The sequence below is a fragment of the Lynx canadensis genome, chromosome A1, assembly GCF_007474595.2.
Source record: "Lynx canadensis isolate LIC74 chromosome A1, mLynCan4.pri.v2, whole genome shotgun sequence".
Lineage (NCBI taxonomy): Eukaryota > Metazoa > Chordata > Mammalia > Carnivora > Felidae > Lynx > Lynx canadensis.
This window is the reverse complement of record NC_044303.2, coordinates 200,378,177-200,400,063: the sequence shown is the minus strand read 5'-3', so window position 1 is coordinate 200,400,063 and position 21,887 is coordinate 200,378,177. Positions and strand designations below refer to the sequence as shown.

General features: G+C 37.4%; 1 long non-coding RNA gene across 1 annotated transcript; it reads left to right on the top strand.

The window, feature by feature from the left end:
- Positions 1 to 6,523: 6,523 nt before the first annotated feature.
- Positions 6,524 to 21,334, top strand: LOC115508276. The gene is made up of 2 exons (XR_003966973.1): positions 6,524 to 6,573; positions 21,291 to 21,334. It is a non-coding gene; the product is annotated as an uncharacterized LOC115508276 (long non-coding RNA).
- The last annotated feature ends 553 nt before the right edge of the window (positions 21,335 to 21,887 follow it).

Genomic DNA, 21,887 nt, shown 5'->3' with positions numbered 1-21,887 from the left:
TAGATGGGTCTTGTTTTTTTTTTTTTTTAACCCATTCAGCCGCCCTTTATCTTTTCATTGGAGCATTTAGTCCATTTACATTAAAAGTAATTATTGATAGGTATGTACACATTGTCATTTTGTTAATTGTTTTTTGGCGGTTTTGTAGTTCTTCATTCTTTTCTTCTTCTCTTCCTCTCTTCCCTTGTGATTTGATGGTTTTCTTTAGTTTTACATTTGAGTTCCATTCTCCTTATTTTTTTGTGTGTGTATTTATTGTAGGTTTTTGGTTTGTGGTTACCATGAGGTATCTATCTATCTATCTATCTATCTATCATCTATCTATCTATCCATCTGTCTATATCAATCTATTTTAAGCGGATAGCCACTTAAGTTTGACAAAAGTATGACATTTTCACTCTACTACTCCACATTTTATGTTTTTGATGTCATATTTTACATCTTTTTGTTTATTTTGTGCATCCCTTAACTACTTATTGTAGTTATAGTTGATTTTACTATTTTTAACCTTCATACTAGCTTTTTAAATGGTCAATCCACTGCCTTTACTATATAGTTGCCTTTACTAGTAAGTTTTTTTTCATATATTTTCTTATTTCCAGTTATGGCCTTTTCTTTTGTGCTTAAAGAAGACCCTTGAACATTTCCTGTAAGACTGCTATGATGGTGATGAACTCCTCTGGAATTTTTGCTTAGTTTATGCTTGTCTGGGAAATTCTTTATCTCTCCTTCAATTCTGAATGATAATCTTGCCAGGTAGAGTATTTTTGGTTGTAAGTTTTTCCTTTTCAGCATTTTATATCTTGCCACTCCCTTCTGACTTGCAAAGTTTCCGTTGAAAAATCAGTGATAGTTTTATGTGTTTCCCTTGCATGTGACTATTTGTTTTTGTCTTGCTAATTTTAAGATTCTCTTCTTGTCTTTAACTTTTGCTATGTTAATTATTATAGATTTTGGTGTGGCTCTCTTGGGTTCATCTTCTTTGGGACTCTGTGATTCCTGGACCTGGAAGCTGTTTCCCCTCCAGACTAGAAAAGTTTTCAGCACTTATTTCTTCAAATAAGTTTTTTTAATGTTTATTTATTTTTGAGAGAGAGAGAGAGAGAGAGAGAGAGAAAGAGCAAGGTGGATAAGGGCAGAGAGAGAGAGGGGAACAGAGGATCCAAAGTGGGCTTTGGGCTGACAGCAGAGAGCCTGGTGTGGGGATCAACTCAGACTGTGAGATTATGATGTGAGGCAAAGCCAGATACCTAATCAACTGAGCCACCCAGGCACCTTTCTTCAAATAAGTTTCCTGCTCCTTTCTCTCTGATTTCTCCTTTTGGGACCTCTATTATGTGAATATTAGTATGTTTGATGTTTTCCTTGAGGTCCCCTAAACTATCTTTTTTTTTAAATTCTTTTTTCTTTTTGTTATTCTGTTTGGGTAATTTCCATATTCTATCTTCCAGATTGTTGATCCATTCTTCTGTATGATCTAATCTGCTATTGACTCCCTTTAGTATATTTTTCATTTCAGTTATTATATTCTTTGGCTCTGATTGGTTCTTTGTTATATTTTCTGACTTTTTATTGAAGTTCTCACTATGTCCCTCCACTCTTCTCCTGAGATCAGTGATCATCTTTATGACCAGTACTTTGAACTTTTTATCAAGTAAATTACTTATCTCCATTTCATCAGGGTATTTTTCTGGGGTTTTTATCTTGTTCTTTCATCTAAAACATTTCCCTGTTTCCTCATTTTAATGGACTTTCTATGTTTGTTTCCACGAATTAGGTGAAACAGCTACCTCTCCTATCTTAAAGGAGTGGCCTTGTGTAGGGTGTCACCTGTGTAGACTGTGTGTGTGTGGTAGCTTTGGCAGGCTGTCTGGAGATGGTGTGGGCCAGGGATTCCTGCAGCATGCCATGCCAAGGCTTCCTTGACAGGATAGCAGGAGCTGAAGCAAGTATAGCTCAGGAGACCTATGGGCATTCCACGCAGGGGCCACCCTGGCAGGATGGCTGAAGTTAGAGTGGGCATGGGCCAGTGGTTCCGAGGGTGCACTGTGCTGGGGCCACCTTGGCAAAATGGATGGAACTGGTGTGGGTCAATGGACAAGGGCATGCTGGGGTAGCCTACCAGGCCACTTAGAGCATGTGGATGCTGTTCCTGCTGGCACTATCAAGGTGGAAGGCAGACATAAAAAGTGGCCTTCACCAGCACCTTTGACTACAAAGAGAGTTCTAGAAGTTCCCCACCCATTTGGCTAATGCACTAGGTTTAGCAAATGGATTTCCTTCACTTACAGTTGTTTTTCAAACTACTGTTTTTCCATTGTGCTACAAGGTAATTCTTTTCATGGGCCCCTCTGTGATATCCCTCCCTACTGCAAAGTGCCATGTCAAGGGTGGGGTTCCCATTGTTACCACGTCTCCATCTCTTCTACCCTTCTCTACATGGTCTTTCTATTGTTTATTGTGCAAAAGCTGTTTAATCAACCCTCAGGTCTTCTTTAGGAGGAATTGCTTTATATATAGGTACAGATTTGGTGTGTCCATGTGAGGTGAGTTCAGGGTCTGCCTATGCCACCATTTTAGACTGCCCTCTTATTTTTCAGATTATTTCTCATACACATCAATTCTGAATCAATCAGATTTAGGTTCAAATCCTAGTTCTACCAGTTACCATTACATAACCAAAAGTCTCTTATCCTTGTTTTGTTCAGCTGTAATACGTAGATAATAGTACCACCTCTCCAGGTTTCTATGAAAACTCAATGCATAATACATAAACAATATTTTGTACAATATCTACTCATAGGAAGCATTTATAATAAAAATCATAAAATTCTATCAGAAGTGGTAATGTACAGTGGAAAAGAAATAACTAGTTCAACTCTCAGTTCTTCCCAGCTCTCTGATAGGGGGAAAATTATCTAAGTATACTGTGCCTCTGTTTTCAACTTTTTTCAGTGGGAAGAATAATAGTACCTGCTTTTCTACATGGTGGTTATGAGACTTAAATGATCAACTATATGTAAAGTACCTTGCTTGGCACACAAAAACTATACAAAAATATGAGCTACTATATATTCATATGTTAAATTTAAGAGGCTCTAAACTCCAAATATATTAAATAAAATATAATTGATTAGGTCATTTGTATTGTATTTCACTTGGTAAAGCTGAATGTTATAGGTGCTGATTATACATTTGAGTGTCTAGAATGCAGTGACCTGTAGTGATTAAGAGCATGATTCCTGGAGTCAGGTGCAACTGGGCTCAAATCCTGGCTCTCTTACTAGCTGCACCATTGTGAGTATGAGGTTTAACCTCCTGAAATTTCATGTTCCTTATCTATAAAAGAATTATCTATTTTATGGAGTTGTTGTGAAGATTCAAGGGACTAATGCCCATAATTAGAGTGGAAGGACATTGCTAGAAGTTGACATGCTCCTATTGCCTACCACAACAGCCCCACAGGTCCAGGGAATTGGAGACAGCTGAGGAAATCTCTTTTCTATTCCTCTCATCTTGTAGGTCAGCTTCTCTTGGCTATTTCCTAAAACTGGGAAAAGTTCCAGGGACAAGCTGCAGCTGAGGACACAGAGAACAGAACTGAGAACAGAAATCAGGGACAGTTGGAAGACATAAGCTATGGGCAAACTCAGATCCTTGTGGATGGAAGTTGGCTGGACCTGGTGTCATTGGGTAATGACCATGGGAAGGAACAGACAAACAAGAAACATTACATGGTCTTAAAGATACAGATAAAGTCCCAGAATCAAAAGAAAGGAAAAAGTGATTTCTATGAGTGCATCTGTGGGGAGTGGAAGATAAGTGTGGTTCTGGAGAAAGATACTCAAAATGTTTTCATTTTTGTTACTAAGAATAAACATGAAGTATGACATGTTTTTGAAACACTGCTACTCCTTCATTAACTAGTTGTGTTCTTTTGCCCATTTATAAAGGACTGATTTATTAAAAGAATCCAAACAGTCTTTTTTATCCTCCAAAATAATCAATTTTATTATATACTGTCCAAATTAGAAAATCCAGATGAGGTCACAGAACAGATATCTTTTCACATTAAATATTTCTCCCCCATAAAACACTTCATTTTCTCAGTCCATTGGATGGGAGAAGAACAGATACAAATTTTGTCAAAAAAAACCCCAAAAAACAAAAAACAAAATATCTCCCTTAAAAGGGATTAGAAAACTAGAAGGAAGACAGGGTTCTACAAACAGTGGATGTGTACTTGATGTTATTAATTATGGAGTCAAAGTTAGAGATAATAGAAAAAAATTAGGCAAATTGAATTAACTCTAATCCTGTAAATATGAATAGTCCACAAAGATCCAAAACATGAACAGTCTAAAGATATTTATTAGTCCACTCACTTTCTGACCTACACAGTGGGCCCCACACAGATCAAAACCAGTAACTTCCTTTTCATAAATTACTCTCTGGGAGTCAGTTGGGCAATTTCAGAAAGTTTTCAACTCCAAGGTCATTTGAGAGCTATTAATGTAAAAGGGAATTTTTTAACTAGTACTCTGAGGAGCTTGTAAGAATTAAAATGGAAGTGATTTCTGCACTTGGGAGAATTTGACTAAGTAAGATAAATAGGGGGGTAGGACAGATCCTTTTGTGACTTGAGCAACTCAAAAGCAGGGTCAAGATTTACATGTACTTCTCCAGTGATTCTCAATCCCAGTGAATTGCAAGTGAGACAGAAGAGTATCTTGAGTAGGCATCTAGATTTCCCTGTGGCCCTTTATCTTGAGTAGGTATCTAGATTCCCCTGTAGGGTTTAGCAACTTCCTTTGAGACAAATTTATTAATGAGGATCCAGCAAAGTAATTGTATTCCCATGTGTTTAATTTGTCATTAGAGTGTTACTATGTATCTTACATACTTACAACATTTATAACTTTTTGAGTAGAGTACCTTATCATTCTTTTTTTTTTTTTTTTTTTTTTTTTTTTTTTTTGGGACAGAGAGAGACAGAGCATGAATTGGGGAGGGGCAGAGAGAGAGGGAGACACAGAATTGGAAACAGGCTCCAGGCTCTGAGCCATCAGCCCAGAGCCTGACGCGGGGCTCGAACTCACGGACCGCGAGATCGTGACCTGGCTGAAGTCGGACGCTTAACCGACTGCGCCACCCAGGCGCCCCAAGTACCTTATCATTCTTAAAGTCACCTGATTTGGTCACAGAAACTTTGTTCTGGCTAAAAGATGTTATCCTTGGAATAACTTTTGTAAAAATGTAATAGTTATTTTTTAATGGAACAGAGACATTTTCAATTATAGCAACAATGTAACAATTCACTTGATGATCAATTAATGTAATGTCTCGTCACTTCTGCATCCAGTACATGGGATTAATATTTTGGACTAACTTCTGTCTTAGGCTATAAATCAACGCTTGCTTACCAAACCATAATAGTGTTCCTCCCTATCAGGGCAGAGGTTCTGTCTTGTTACTTATTTTTATATACATATGTACAGATATCCACAAGATATCTACACAGAGAACATAATAAGTATGCAACAGATGTTTATTGAATGACTCAGTGCTGTTTGTCATTTCTGACACTTCAATAAACAGAAAAATTCTATAAAGCCTACACAAAGCCCAGGTTCAATCACTTGTTCAGGAAATCTATACAAGAAATTTAACATAACATTTTTCATTAAAATAATGTAATCTCTATTGTCACATTGCATATTATAACTTAAATAGTCACATAATATGCATTATTATATAATTACTCCCTTTATGCTAGGGTGCTAAAGTAATCAAACAATAAATTCAGTAATGCAATTGCTGCTTTGGAGAATGTTGCAGCAAGCCCAAAATGATACTATTAAGCTAAGATCTTTTTAATAGCTAAAGTTAAAAAAAGAAGTTCTGGTTCCTACGTGCCAAGGTCCCATCCAATACCCCAACCTCTCTGTTACTTTGGCCTACGTGAAAAATGGAAGTGGCATTTTGAACATAAAGAGCCTTCAGAGCAACATTATCATTGAACTTGAAATTACTGAATGATGGATTTCCTAAACAAAGCAAGCCTCTGCATCAGCACACCTTTTTATTTAAAAATTTACCAAGGGACGATATGCTGGTTATCTCAAGTTCTGGGTCAATAAAAATGTGAAAATGCCTATACAAAACTTTTAAAAGGCATCTAATGCAAGTCATTTTAAAAACCTTTGAGGTGAATTATATTTTTTCCCTCTTTAAATACTTTTTGTCAAAGGCTTGAACAATGACATTGAAAATGTAATCATGGAGCGAGCAATTTCCCAAGGGATACAGGAGTACTGATGCATAGGGGCACTTGTACCCCAATGTTCATAGCAGCACTCTCAACAATAGCCAAATTATGGAAAGAGCCTAAATGTCCATAAACTGATGAATGGATAAAGAAATTGTGGTATATATACACAATGGAGTACTATGTGGCAATGAGAAAAAATGAAATATGGCCCTTTGTAGCAACGTGGATGGAACTGGAGAGTGTAATGCTAAGTGAAATAAGCCATACAGAGAAAGACAGATACCATATGGTTTCACTCTTATGTGGATCCTGAGAAACTTAACAGGAACCCATGGGGGAGGGGAAGGAAAAAAAAAAAAAAAGAGGTTAGAGTGGGAGAGAGCCAAAGCATAAGAGACTGTTAAAAACTGAGAACAAACTGAGGGTTGATGGGGGGTGGGAGGGAGGGGAGGGTGGGTGATGGGTATTGAGGAGGGCACCTTTTGGGATGAGCACTGGGTGTTGTATGGAAACCAATTTGTCAATAAATGTCATAAAAAAAAAAAAAAAAAAAAAAAATGTAATCATGAAGGTGGAAGGGACCCTGAGGGACATTCTATTCCATTCATTCTCTTGAGCAGTCAGAACTCTTTACAAACTATCTTTGGCACATAAAACCAGTCTGATTCCACAAAACAAAAACAAAAACAAAATACAAAATACAAAATAAAAGGATCAGGCTGAAAATTTAGAGACCTACAGCAGAAGACCTATGGTCTATTCCATTGTTTTTTCCCAGCCTCAATTCATGATACAACTTCTACGTAACACGAAAAGGTTACTATTTGCATGTCGGTAATGTTTCTATGAGATAGTCACTGGTACTTGATATCACTGAAGATATTTATAGGCAATTTCACTATTTCACTAGTCACCTCAGATCAGATTTTGAATAGGTTTTTTTTTTTTTTCTGGGTTTAGAGAAGAAAACATTTCTAGCTAAAGTTCTCCATCCCTCCCTCCCCAAGGGCAATCTAGTTCATTCTAAACTAAAAAACCTACCACAATGAATGATTTGCACATGGTATTACTTTCACAAAAGGATATATGGTCTCCAAACCTACATACTAGTGCCATTGGAGCACATGTCCATTGGGTGGCAGTACATGTTCAGAACAACTTAACACTGCTGGTTTAACACGTTATTTTTTAAATGGAATTTTTATTTCATTTTCTTAAATTCTGATAACAATCTTTTCACAAAGCCAATTCATTGCCCATAAAATTGACAAAAGAAGATTAGGAATGAAACTATCTTTCAGATGTTTATATATTTTAATTAATGATTGGAGAAACCATATAATATTTTGTTCATTACATGTAAAATATATATCATATGATATATGTAACATGCATTTAATATAATACAGAATATATCATATGTATTTTGTTCCCTGATATCTACATCAGTGACTCATAAGTAGTAGACACTCAAGATATCTTTTTAAAAACATAGCTTTATGGTGATATAAAAATCTAAAGATAAATTCTGAGTGTAGAAAAATTAATTTTTCTGCTTATTCAACCAACTGTCCAGGGTTTTAGCCAAAACTATTTCATATTTGGTGATCTAAACTGTAGTAAACTCAATGGTCAGTTTTATCTGGTGCAGTTTAGAGAGATGTGCAAAATCCTGTTTTTAACACAATACGGGTGGCAGCCATTCAACTCACCATGTCCCATTAAATTGCGTATATAGTCACACAATCGATTTTCTATTTCCTACACATTTGTATCCTAGATTAATTAAAAAACAAAAACCTAGGACTAGTGAGGTGCAAATAGCCAGTTACAATGCTCTTAGGGGTTTTGATTATTGTTAATCTGTTTTGACTGTTTGTTTTCATTAAAGATGCTTTTTAAACTAGTTTATTGAGCTAGGGTGCATTTTGGAAAGTATTTTTGGCTATAGACAAATACCATCTGTAATAAAGTAAACTTGGAATTATTTGTAAGAAAAAAATTATTAGGACAAACCCAAAACAGAAAAAGATCCCAAAACTGGTCTTTGGAGAAAACCAAGAAGAATATACAGGTTTTGCTGAAAACATTTACAGCAAGTGGATTTTTCAACTAAATAAGTGTCACCTAAAACTGATCAATCCACAGCATTAGTTTTAAGATAATCTGCTTCACTAAATAATTAGTTAAATGATTGTTAGTGATTTTAACAGAAATAGAAAAATGATATTCACTAAAAAGAAGCTGAGTTGAAATAAACATGCATTTTAACATACATAAACAGACTTTAAAAAGTTCAGGTTCAGGGGCGCCTGGGTGGCTCGGTCGGTTAAGCGTCCGACTTCGGCTCAGGTCATGATCTCACAGTCTGTGAGTTCAAGCCCCACGTCCAGCTCTGTGCTGACAGCTCAGAGCCTGGAGCCTGTTTCGGATTCTGGGTCTCCCTCTCTCTCTGCCCCTGCCCTGTTCATGCTCTGTCTCTGTCTCAAAAATAAATAAACGTTAAAAAAAATTAAAAAAAAAAAAGTTCAGGTTCATGTGTAACTGTATTTTTACATATCACAGGATCTTAAGTGTAAGATTCTGTTTGATTGTAATAGTTATAATCAAATGATTTTCAGAGTTTTTTTTTTTAGGCCTCTTTCAGTTTTGTCCAATTAAGTACAAATTAAACCACAGTACAAATAAAGCCACAGAAAACTACATAAGCAACATAGTTCTATTCTACTTATCATTTATATAAGTAGAGTAAGCACAGAGTGCAATGTAAAAAAAGTTAAATTTTAATTTTCTTTGGCTGTTCCTTTAAGAAACCAACCAATGACACTGTATAGCAAAGGAATACAAGATAGAATCTATGAAAGAATACAACTTATCCATTGGCAATAGAACATATAGTGTGTATTATTTTTGTGTATTTCTTTTTAACAAACTACAGAATCTATGCACTATGGTAATATTTAAGATAATTTTTTCAAATATGATTTTTGGTCAGATGGTTGCTAAAAAGTAATACTAGGATAGTCTATGGAGTGTCTGAGTGAATTAAGACTTCAATCCCTTAAAGACCTGCCATGAAAGAAACCCTCCCTTGGGTCTGAATTCAGCAAAATGTTTATTTATATCACTGTGATGCTGTTGACAGTTACACTGAGTGGGGAAAGAGTGAATCAGGCACAAATCACGCTTATTGTGGTATTTGGTAGTTCTCTCTGTTCACCTCCCTGCATGGAGATAATGAAAATGGGGTGTGGTTGAATAAATGTTGAAAAATTTCAGTGTTTCACATTCCCTATTCCTGCCTTGGAGCACGTCTCAAGCATAGTCTGCTGGGTGCTGCTTAGGTAAACAGTGGAAAGCTGCAAGCGGCGCCAATAAGAAGTTTTTGCTGACACGTGATGTCAAATACTTTTCAGTTGACTTAATCTAAGATTAAGAATTTCCGTGTACATCAGCCAATGAGAATTTTAGAATTGTCTAAGGCATTTTCCTTCATGGTAATGCTTTTATTTATTTTCTATTTTATTTTATTTTATTTTATTTATTTTATTTTAGAAAGAGAGAATGCAAGTGGGGGAGCAAGGCAGAGGGAGAGAGAGAGAGAGGGAGAGAGAGAGAGAGAGAGAAAGAATATTTTAAGCAGGCTCCATGCTCAGCCAGAAGCCTGATGCAGAACTCCATCCCACAACCCTGGGGTCATGCCCTGAGCCAAAATCAAGCTTAACGTACTGAACCACCCAGGCACCACTGGTAATGCTTCTAAATCACCACCAGTGGAATAGGCATATAGCCATCAAATATTTAATGAAATGTCCCAAGAAGTCATCCTTCATTGAGACGGCTTTTTTTTTTAATTTTTTTAACATTTATTTATTTTTGAGACAGAGAGAGACAGAGCATGAATGGGGGAGGGTCAGAGAGAGGGAGACACAGAATCTGAAACAGGCTCCAGGCTCTGAGCTGTCAGCACAGAGCCTAACACGGGGCTCGAACTCACGGACCGCGAGATCATGACCTGAGCCGAAGTCGGCTGCTTAACCAACTGAGCCACCCAGGCTCCCCGAGACAGCTTTTAAGTGAACCAGTCTCAGGGAGAGGTGTTAGCTCTGGACTGCAAATAAAGGTATAATTTTTACCTGCCTGTAATTGGTTTCTTCTTTTTGTTTTCTTTCTGTCCTTGTCCAAATGCCAATTTCAAATGCTGGTAGAGTGACTTTTGAATAGAAATATGAAGATTACAGGTCTGATTGTAACCTCTCCTCTCTGACCAGAATGGAAACAGCTGGATTTACTTTTCCTCCTGATAATCCAAAACTCCAATACGTAAAGGTGTCCTATGTCCATGGGTTCCCTCTACCCATGATGGTCTTGTCCTCATTCTTTACATGGTTGGTTCCACCTCAAATCTCAGATCTTCAGATGCCACTTCTACAGACCAGCCTTCCCAATCTCCCTGTAATGGATTGAATTGTATCTCCACCTACCCAATTTCATGTAGGGAAGCCTTAACCTCAATATTACTGTTGGTTATAGGGCCTATAAAGAGGTAATTAATGTTAAGTAGTCATAAGGGCCCTAATCTGATTGAATTGGTATCTTTATAAGAAGAAGAAGAGATACAAGAGTATGCTCCCTGACCCCCATCCTGCATGGGCACAGAGGAACCAGATGAGAACACGGCAAAAAAATAACTCTCCAGAAGGCAGGAAGAGAGGTTTCACCAGAAACCAATCCTGATGTAACTTTGATCTTGAACTTCCATCCTCCAGAACTGGCAGAAAATAAAGTTTTGTTGTTCAAGCCACACAGTCTGTGATATTTTGTTATGACAACCCAAGCTTACTTAAATAGTTTCCATCTACAGGAGGCAAGTAGCCTCCTCTCTGTTTATCACATATATTGATATCCTTCTTTGCATTTATTACAGTTAATAATGATTATTTTCATTTATTTACTTACATGTTTATTTTGTCTTCTCCACTAGAAAACAAACTCCATGAAGATCACTCTGGCTGTTTTATAAATTGCCTATAGGGGAAAAAAGAAGAATCAAAAAAGTCAGGAGGCCACAGTAGTATAGGAGAGAAAGTGGTGTCTTGGAATAAGGTGGCCATGGAATAGAGACATGGATGGATTGAGACTTGCTTCAGAGGTACGAACTGACAGAACTCGATATGATCTTGGAGGAGGGGGTAAGGAAAAGGGGAAAATTGAGTGTACATGTGAATTACCTGTGAATCTTATTAAAATGCAGATTCTGACTTGGTACATCTGGATTCTCTATTAAGTTCAATTGACCTATATGTCTATTCTTTCTCTAATATTACACTGGTTTTTATTACTGTAGCTTTACATTAAATCTTAAAATCAGGCAGTATAGTGACTTTGACTTTGCTCTTCTGCAAAACTGTGTCCTGACCATGCTAATGTCACTTATTAGTTTTAATTTTTTCATAAATTCTTCAGATTTTTCCACACAGATAATGAGGTCATTTTTATATAAAGACTTTTTTTTTCTTTCTTTCCTACCTGTATGCCTTTGTGGACGTCCTTGCCTTGTTTCCTATCTTGGAGAGAAAGTATTCATTCTTTCATGATTTAATGTGATGTTATCTCCAGGTGTTTTGTAGATGTCATTCATCAGGCTGTGGAAGTTTTCTTGCATTCTAGTTTGCAGCCTCTACTACTGATGGTTGTTCAACTTAGTTGAATGTTTTCCTGCATCTATGGAGATTAACATATGTTTTTTTCTTATCAGTATATGGAGATGGTAAATTATATTGATTTATTATTTAATTAAAACTAACTTTGCATACCTGGGATAAACCTCACCACATCTAATATATATAGTAGGATTTGGTTTACTAATATTTTGAAGATTTTTGTTTATTTGTGCATGGGGAATATTGACCTGTGGCTTTGGTGTCAGAGGAATGCTGACCTCATAAAATGTGATGGGAAGGGTTCCCTCTTCTACGTTCTAAAAGATTTTATATAAAGTTGGTATTATTTCTTCCTTAAATGTTTACCAAAATACAACAATAAATTTTTTTTAAATATGAATTCAATTTATTTAATAGTTATGGGGCTATTCAAATTATCTATTTTTTTTTTCTTGAAAGGGCTTGGGAATTCATGCCTTTAGTGAATTTGTCCTTTTCATCTAAGGTGTCAAATCTATGTACATGAAGTAGTAATGGAGAAGACAGAAAATAGTCTCTTATTATCCTCTTCATGTCTGTACTATCTAAACCAATGACTTCTCTTTCATGCTTCACATTCATAATTTGTAATTTGTGTCTTCTCTGCCATGAGAGGTCTCCCATCACCACCTTTCAAAAGATCGTGCTCCATTGTCTTCTGATATGCATAGTTACTGACAAGAAGTTTACTATTGTTCTTATCTTGTTTGTCTGTATGCAGTGAATTCTTTCATTCTGGCTACATTTAAGATATTCTCTTTATTTTTGGTTTACAGCAGTATGACTAAGATATGCCCAGTTGTGTTTTTCTTTATATGTATCCCCTGTGGGTTTTTCTGTTTCATGGATCTGTGGTTTGTTGTCTTCATTAATCTGGGAAAATTCTTGCCATTAACTGTTCTAATATTTCTTCCACCTCACTCTTTCTCTCTGTTCTCCTTTTGAAACTCCCATTTACACAAGTTAGCCAATTTGATGGTGGGCAAGATCTCTTTGATGCACTTTTCTACTTTTTTACTGTTTTTTTTTCTCTTTGTGTTTCAATTGAGATAATTTTTATTGACCAACCCTGATTTTTTTTTCTGCTGTGTCTAGTCTGCTAATTAACCTGTCAAAGGACTTACTCAATTCTATTATTTGAATTATTCATAGGATTTCCATTTATTTTTCTTTTAAGTTTCCAGCTCTTTGCTGCAATTTCTTAGGTGTTTATTCATTTTATTCATCTACTCTATAAGGCCTTCAACATGTTGATTATAATTATTTAAAGTTTTTGATAGTTCTAACATGTGAGTTATCTCTTCATCTGCTTCTGTTGACTACTTTTTCTCTTGACAATAGGTCAAGTTTTTTTCCCTTGCTTTTTAAATATGTCTCGAATTTTTCTGTAGTACTTTCAATATTTTTCTGAAGTACCTTCTGTAGTACTTTCAACAAAAACCAGTAGAGACTGAGGTAAACAGTACTTATGGTTGGAAGAGAACATACCTCTTCTGAAACACTGTTAATGTAGCGAGTTAAGTCAATTTACTTGATACTTGAACTGAGTTTGGGCTTGCTGTTGATTGAGTTACTTTCAACGCACCACAAATTTCAAATTCCTCCAGAGGTGGTCAGCTGCTATTTTGTACCTAATGCATGACCTGTAGAGCTGGAGGGTTTTTCTTTTCCAGTGTACCTGATCAACCAATGTTTTTCAGCAAGTCTTATACACCTACACCATATAGAGTGCCTCTTTGTATGTTCTTGTCTCTCCCCAACTAGTAGATTGCTACTGCTAATCATTAGTATGAGGCTCATGGTGGGTAGGCATAATTCTCTATTGTTCCAGTTCTGCCTCAGTCTGGGTAGGCTCTGTGCATCTGTATCACAGAAGACAGACTTACCTGGCATTTCTATCTCTTCCCCTATTGCAGCCTAACACTTCATGTATAGCTCAGAGTTATTATGCAAGAGGAATTTATTAGTCCTCACCCAGTGGGAGCAGATCTCTATTTTGTTTAAGTATAGAATCCAGGGCATGAAAGTATTTCCTTACTCTCCAAAAGCAATAGATGCCTTTTGCTTCTGCCTCTTCCTCAGTAAAGATCAGAGACTGAGGTAGTAGAAAAGTTTCCCATATCTCCTGTAGTGTTGGGTGAGTTTTACTTCTACCCTTCCCTCAGAGGTACTGAATCTTTTCCTGACCTGGAAGGAGGAAGGATTTCCTGGCACTCCCCTGGCACTTGCACTTTTGTCTCATATGAGAGAAAGTTCTGGGGAAGAGGAAGAAGTTTTATATCTGTGTTTCGCCAAGGGACTTTTCTATTCTCCTGCCCTGCCCCAATCTTTCTCATATGAACATGGTAAAGACCTGGCATGGAAAAGAGCCTGCAAGTAAGTGCAACTTCTTTTTGTCCTGGGCTCATAGGTCTCTAAATCAGGGGTCAAAAAACATTTCCTATAGAAATCCAGATAGTAAATATTTTAGGCTTTGCAAAATATACAGTCTATTGCAACTAACGAACTCTCCCATTGTAGTACAAGAACAGACATAGACAATAAGTAAACAATGAGGTGGCTGTGTTCCAAAAAGCTATTTATAAACACTAAAATTTAAATTTCATGTAATTTTCATATATCACAAAATATTATTGTTCTGAGTTTTTCCCAGTGATTTAAAAGTATAAAAAATAAGCAGAAAGATGGATTTGGCATATGGGTTGGGGTTTGTTGATCCCTTCTCTAAACCATCAAGTTAACCTGGACTTTGCTATTGAGAATTTGTTGAGTTTTCAGCTGTTTTCTTCTTACCCTCTTTTTTTAAAACAAATTATTTCTTTATTTGAGAGAGAGAGAGAGAGAAAGAGAGAGAGGGTGGGGGAGGAGCAGAGAGAGAGAGAGAGACAGAGACAGAGAGAGAGAGAATCTCAAACAGCCTCCATGTTCAGCATGGATATCTTAACCTTAGCTGAAACCAAGAGTTGAATGCTGAACCGACTGAGCCACTCAGGCTCCCCTCTTCTTACCCTTTTTTTTTTTATGGTGGCTGTCTCTTCCTCCAATGCTTTGTCAAAGGTGAAATACTTCCTATATCCATGTTTCACAGGAGGGGCTTACCAACCTTTGGAATTCAATCCACCTAGTTGCCTTGCAATCTCACTCTCTGATAGGCTCAAGAAAAGTTGTGAGTTTGTAGGTTGTACATATTTCTCTCATTGTTTGGGTGGGGTCAATGTTTTCTTGTGTCTTGCTAGATTTTGAGTGGAAGCAGAACTTCAGTCATATATTTGTGCAAAACTTAGAATTAAGATATTTTAATTAAAATCAATTAAGATCATGGACTCTTTCCACTTAGCTTTCCCCCCTGTCTTAGTCTGCTAGGGCTGCTATAACAAAATATCACTGACTGGGTGGCTTAAACAACAGTAATTTATTTTCTCGCAATTCTGGAAGTCGGAAATCCAATATGAAGGTGTTGGCAGGTTTGGTTTCTCCTGAGTCCTCTTTCCCTGGCTTGCTGATGGCCACTTTCTCATTATGACTTCACATGGCATATCTTCTATATATACATAAGTATCCCTAGTGTCTCTTCCTGTTCTTATAAGGACATCAGTCCTACTAGATTACCCTATTGGCCTACCCTTATGGTCTTATTTAATCTTAGTTATCTCTTCATAAACCTTATCTTCAAGAATAGTCACATTGGGGGGTTAGGACTTCAATATATGATTTTTTAAGAGATACAATTCAGTCCATAACACCATCTTTCATATTTATCCTTGTGTTGCATGGCACTGGAGTGGTCCTGGGCATACTTGAGATCTAGCTAAGGGGAACCCAACTTGAAGATATACTTAATTTGAGTTTAGAGGTATATATTGATATATTTAATAATTACTTTGTGTGTAGTTAAATTATTCCTACATATATTAGTACAGGAATGGCTTCCAGGAATATTCTTACCACCTGACGTCATAGTAGAAAGGTCCAGGCCAAAGAGTATCATAATATGGCTTTGTCATGTAAGTATCCTTTTAGAGTAAAGTTATTATTTTGAACTAATAAATTTAAGCCTCTCATCTTACATATTTATCCTCTTCTATTCACAAGAAGGTCAATTTCACACATTTCCAATGGCAGTTGGTAGTATGTGGACAATGGAGGAGGACCAAGAAGCTAGCCTGTGGGAAATTTTTCTAATCATCGGACATGTAAATTGTGAAAAGATTTGTTTCTTATCAATCCTTTATTAAAGGGGAGGTTCTTTTCTTTAGGAATATATTAAAAAATAGAGGGGTGCCTGGGCGGCTCATTCGGTTAAGTGTCTGACTCTTGATTTTGGCTCAGATCATGATCTCACGTCTCTGGGTTTGAGTGTCAGGCTTTGTGCTGACAGCGCAGAGCCTGCTTGAGATTCTCTCTCTCCCTCTCTCTCTCTGCCCCCTCCCCACTCAGGCACTTTCTCTCTCTCTCTCTCTCTCAAAATAAACTTTAAAAAAATAATAGAGGACAAGGGGCCAAGGTCGTGGAGCAGCATGGAAGTTTTTTTGCCTCTCTCCTACCTGAAATTCAATTATGTCAACACCAAACCACATTGCACACCTAGAAAATTGATCTGAGGATTAATACAAACAATCTGCACAACTTGAACCACAGAATTCAGCAGATATGTGGCACAGGGAGGTGAAATGGTGGAGAAAGAAACTGAAGAGGGTAGGGAACTGTTTTTGCTTACAAAGGATGGAGACAGGGGGGAGAGTACAGGAAAAGCACTCTCCCTGAAAGCAGCTGGAGAGAAAAAGAAAGAGTGGAAACACCCATAAGGAATTTAACAAGAAAGGAAGAAAGGAGAAAGAAGAAAGGAGAAAGGAGAAAGGAGAAAGGAGAGGGCTTAAATACCATTAAGACTATACACAGGGGAGCACACAGTCTGAAACTCCACAGCTCGACACCTGGCAGAGCTCTGGTGGGAAGGGCAAATACCCAGGAGCAGACAGCAAGGTCTGAGGGGTCCTCAGGCCACACAGGGAGAGGCGGTTTCACTGCTGAGAGGACATTTGATAGAGGCTGTGTGGCCTCCCCACAGGCAAAGGTCCCTTGGGCCCCAGAGAACAACCACGTTTGCTGGTGTTGGAACAAGGACTTTAACGGTGAAGCCTGGAAACAGATATGTATTGTGAATTACCATAATCCTCGAAACGCTGCTGCTACATGATCATGCAAACTTTTTCTGGGGCAGGTTGGCACCCAGTTGTGGTCTCTGGGAATCTGTAGCAGCCCAGTCATGTGAATGTTCCTGGGGGCAGACCAGCACCTGACCATTGTTTGGGAAGACCCTCCCCCAGAGGGTTGGAGCAGGTCAAAGCCACAGGGCCCTCTGAAATGAGGGGTTTAGAAACAGACCCATCTAAGATAAAACTTGGGAGGGAGGTGCCACCTGGAAGGCTGATGGCTTGGTTACAGACAGTGGAAGTAGGGATTGGACAGAAGCCAGAAACAAAGGAGGGATGCTTGACTGCCAGTTAGTGAGAGCAGAGTTCTGATACTAGAGACCGGGTGACTGGGTGACTCCATTTTCACCCCTCCAACACATGCATGTACATGCAGTACATGTGCACAACAATCCACCCCAGTAAGCTAACCAGTGCCATCAACTGGAGAACAGAACCGTTACACCAAGCCCCATCCAACTGCGCCACAAGGAACACCACAAGTCTCTCCGCCTGCTTAGTTTATGGACTATGAAGTGCTTCGTAGTTTAACTTTCAGGGGAAAATGGATGTAATTTCAATTGTATTTCATAATGTTCACTGGTCCATCATTCAATTTTTTCTTTTTCTTTTCTTATTCTTGAAAGAGAAAACAGAAAGAGAAAAAATTATTTTTATTTACTGTTTTTATAAAAAATATTTTCTTTAATTTTTTTCTGTTATTTTTAAATTTTTTGTAAATTTTTTAAATTCAATTTTACTTTTATCATTTCACTTTATTCTATTTTCTTGTATTTATTTATTTTTTAAATTTTCAAACGTTTTCCTTTTTTTCTTTTCTTTTCAATCCCCTTTTTTCTCTATTCTATAAAGCTGCTTTCAACAACCAGACCACAACACACCTAGGATCTAGCATCCTTTATTTTATTTTTTGTGTGTTGCTTTAATTTTTAAATTTTTATTTATTTTTTAAATTTTTATTGATTCTTTTTCTCCCTTCAAAATGATGAAATGAAGGAATTAACCCCAAAAGAAAGAACAGGAAGAAATGACAGCCAGGGACTTAATCAACCCAGATATAAGCAAGATGTCTGAACAGAATTTAGAATCATAATAATAAGAATACTGGCTGGGGTTGAAAAAAGCATAGAATCCCTTTCTGCAGAACTAAAAGAAGTAAAATCTGGTCAGGATGAAATTAAAAATGCTATAACTGAGATGCAATCTAAAATGGATGCCATAGTGGCAAGGATGGAGGGAGCAGAGTGGCAAATCAGCAATATAAAGGACAAACTTAAGGAGAATAATGAAGTAGAAAAAAAAAAGAGGGAAACTAAGGCAAAAGAGCACGATATAAGAATTAAAGAACTCAGTCACTCATTAAAAAGGAATAACATCAGACTCATAGGGGTCCCAGAAGGTGAAGAGAGAAAAAAAAAGGGGTAAAAGGTTTATCTGAGCAAATAATAGTGGAAAACTTTCCAAATCTGGGGAAAGACACAGTCATCAAAATCCAGGAAGCACAGAGAACTCCTATTAGATTCAGCAAAAACCGACCTTCAACAAGGAATATCCTAGTCAAATTTACAGAATACACAGACAAGGGAAGAATCATGAAAGCAACAAGGGAAATAAAGTCCTTAACCTACAAGGAAAGACAGATCAGGTTCACAGCAGACCTATCCACAGAAACTTTCAGGTCAGAAAGGAGTGACAGGATATATTCAATGTGCTGAATCCAAAAAATATGCAGCCAAGAATTCTTTATCCAGCAAGGCTGTCATTCAAATTAGAAGGAGAGATAAAAAGTTTCCCAGACAAACAAAAACTACAGGAGTTCATGACCACTAAACCAGCCCTGCAAGAAATTTTAAGAGAGACTCTCTGAGGGATGAAAAGATGAAACAAAACAAAAAACACCAAAAGCAACAAAACCTAGAAAGGACCAGAGAACACCACCAGAAATTTCAATTCTGCAGGCAACATAATGGCAATAAATACATACCTTTCAGTACTCACTCTAAATGTCAATGGACTAAATGCTCAGATCAAAAGACATAGGTTAACAGAATGGTAAGAAAACAAGATCCATGTATATGCTGTTTACAAGAGACTCATTTTAGACCTAAAATCACCTTCAGATTGACAGTAAGGGGATGGAGAACCATCTATCATGCTAATGGTCACCAAAAGAAAGCTGGAGTAGTCATACTTATATCAGATAATCTATATTTTAAAATAAAGACTGTAACAAGAGATGAAGGGCATTATATCATAATTAATGGGTCTATCCACCAAGAAGATCTAACAATTGTAAACATTAATGCCCCAAACATGAAACACCTAAATATATAAATCAGTTACTCACAAACATAAAGAAACCCGTTGACAATAATACTATAATAGTCGGGGACTTCAACATCCCACTTACAACAATGGACAGATCATCTAAACAGAAAATCAACAAGGAAACAATGGCTTTGAATGACACACTGGACCAGATGGATTTAACAGATATATTCAGAACATTTCATCCTAAAGCAGCAGAATACACATTTTTCTTGAGTACACATGGAACATTCTCCAGAATAGATCACATACTGGGACACTAATCAGCCCTCAACAAGTACAAAAAGATTGAGATCATACCATGCATATTTTCAGACCACAAAACTATGAAACTCAAAATCAACCACAAGAAAAAATTTGGAAAGACAACAAATACTTGGGGATGAAAGAGCATCCTACTAAAGAATGAATGGTCTAACCAAGGAGTTAAAGAGGAAATTAAAAAGTACATGGAAGCCTGTGGGGGATAAGCTTAGGAATCCCCTGGGCCTACACCAATGGGTTAACAAGGCATAAAGAAACACAAAGTCATAAAATGCTCACACCCAAGTTTGGGTAACCAGATTGGCACTCCAAGAATAGGGAGGCACAAAGGTGCCAAGAATAGGGAGGTGCAAAGGCACCCCTAAATAGGGAGGGTTAGGGTGAGGGGTGATGAACACCCAAAATAGAGAGATAGAGGCAAAGGCCTGAAATAGAATCAGTGCAAAGGTGCCCAATACATAGGAATCATAATATTAGATATTCAGGGTGAAAGCACCCCAAGTTTAATACTATAGCAGAAATCTGCTTTCATAGGAGAATAGGGCCAGGTTAGGTAAATTGGTGAATTGAACTTTGGACCACTGCACTGCAGGCAAAGCAGCCTGGAGCGGAGATAAGTAACAAAGAAAAGGTGTCTTGTTAACCTTGAGGTTATTCCCCCGTCTGTCTCATCCTCTAGGCTGGCAAAGATAAACAAGCATGGCGCCTCCTGTCTGCTGTTAACAACCATCAACCCATATGCTTGGAGCCTGGATTTTGTTTTATATTGACCCAAACCCCAAACACTATATATCTTCAAAATCCCCTTTCCCCCCACACATCCACAAGTCAATGTTCCTAGTTTGTCTCTTTGTATATGCCTACATGATTGCAAGCCTTCTTACAAACTGAATAAATCTGAATAATTATGGGGCAAGGACCCTTATTTGGGGCTCTTGTCTTTTTCCCAGACATTAGCCATCTCTCTTTTTAATCCTGCGTCCGCCCTTTTGCTAGACAAAAGAGAACTTTAGACTCAGAGTCTATGACAGAAGCCAATGGAAATGATAACGCCCCAGGCCAAAACCTCTGGGATGCAGCAAAGGCGGTCATAAGAGGGAAGTATATAGCAATCCAGGCCTTCCTAAAGAAGGAAGAAAGGTCTCAGATACACAACCTAACCTTATACCTTAAAGAGCTGGAAAAAGAACAGAAAACAAAACCAAACCCGAATCAGCAGAAGATGGAAAATAATAAAGATTAGAGCAGAAATCAATGCTATCAAAACCAAAAAAACCACTAGAACAAATCAATGAAACCAGGAGGTGGTTCTTTGAAAGAATTAACAAAATTGATAAACCCTTAGCCAGTTTGACCATAAAGAAAAAGGAAAGGACCAAAATAAATAAGATGAAGAATGAAAGAGGAGAGATCACAACCAAAACTGCAGAAATACAAACAATAACAAGAGTATTATGAGCAAATGTATGCCAACAAATTGGCCAATCTGGTACCATATGTTTCCACTGATAGGTGGATCTTGAGAAACTTAACAGAAGACCATGGGGGAAGGGAAGGGGAAAAAAAAGTTACAAACAGAGAGGGAGGGAGGCAAACCATAAGAGACTCTTAAATACAGAGAATAAACTGAGTGTTGATGGGGGGAGTAAAGAGGAAAGTGGGTAATGGGCATTGAGAAGGGCACTTGTTGGGATGAGCACTGGTTGTTGTATGGAAGCCAATTTGATATCAATTATATTTAAAATAAATAAATAAATAAATAAATAAATAAATTGGACAATCTGGAAGAAATGGACAAATTCCTAGAAACATATAAACTACCAAAACTGAAAGAAGAAGAAATAGAAGGGGCACCTGGGTGGCTCAGTCAGTTAAGCCTCTGACTTTGGCTCAGGTCATGATCTCACGGTTTGTGAGTTCGAGCCTCGCATCAGGCTCCATGCTGAACAGCTTGGAGCCTGGATCCTACTTCTGATTCTGTGTCTTCCTCTCTCTCTGCTCCTCCCCTGCCCATGCTCTCTCTCTCAAAAATAAATAAACATTGAAAAATAAAAACAAATAGAAAATTTTAACAGACCCATAAAGATAAAGAAATCAAATTAGTAATAA